The sequence below is a fragment of the Bison bison genome, unplaced genomic scaffold, assembly GCF_000754665.1.
Source record: "Bison bison bison isolate TAMUID 2011002044 unplaced genomic scaffold, Bison_UMD1.0 scf7180017864304, whole genome shotgun sequence".
NCBI lineage: Eukaryota > Metazoa > Chordata > Mammalia > Artiodactyla > Bovidae > Bison > Bison bison.
In genome coordinates, this window is record NW_011494876.1 from 15,938,069 (window position 1) to 15,938,896 (window position 828).

An 828-nucleotide genomic window follows, 5' to 3' on the forward strand; every position below is an offset into this window, starting at 1 on the left:
CCCTAGGGCTCTCCTGCACAACCCAACCCACCGAGGCCTCACCTCTCCCCTCTCTGCATCCTACCCAGAAGTATACCTCACAACGCCTCTGGCTCCTCCAGGCTCTCCCCAGGGCCACTGTACAGGCGCTTCCTTCAGTCCACCTGCCCACATTCTGCCCAGGAAGCTTCCTAAGATACTCATCTCGTCCTGTCTCACCTGCCTGAAACATCCAGAAGCTTCAAGGGCCTTTGAGAAAAGCCCTCCCCTCCTGGCCTGGCATTCAAAGTCCTTGGTGTCAGGCCCTAGCCATCCCCATCTTCCCAACACGCCAGGCCCTCTCTCACAGTTCCAGGACATCACTGGCAACTAAAGTCACAGACAAGGAGCTGCTATCTAGGGGAGCAGACAGGTGTGTGAACAGATTCGCTGAGGGTTGGATGTGGGCACGGGACAAGATGAGGTGGAGTGCACACTGCAACCTACGGGGATGGGCCCTGAAGGGTAGTTCAGGGGGCTGGGGCTTAGTGTGGGGCAAGGGGAGCCAGGCTGGAGCTGGGGACTGGGAAGCAGCCCAGCCAGGTCCATGTTACTCATTTTCCCAGGAAAAATCCAGAGAAGAGGTTTGCACTAGGAGGGGCACAGGCCAGATGGGAGAGCTGAGGAGGCCACAAGGAGGAAGTGGCAGAGCCTAGGCCAGCTGTGGGCCGTGAAGAGGCAGCTCTAGGGAGGAGCTGAAGTTTCCAGCAGGGTCTGGATGGCCGCGGGGTCCCAAGTGTGAGTTTGTCTTGCCCAGGATCACCTTGCTGGGCTATGGGCTCCACCAGATATGGACCCAATGTGCCTCCG

General features: G+C 58.8%; 1 protein-coding gene across 1 annotated transcript in view; it reads right to left on the minus strand.

Moving 5' to 3' along the window:
* BSN (bassoon presynaptic cytomatrix protein) overlaps positions 1-828 on the minus strand; it is a 37,814-nt gene that overhangs the window by 8,567 nt on the left and 28,419 nt on the right.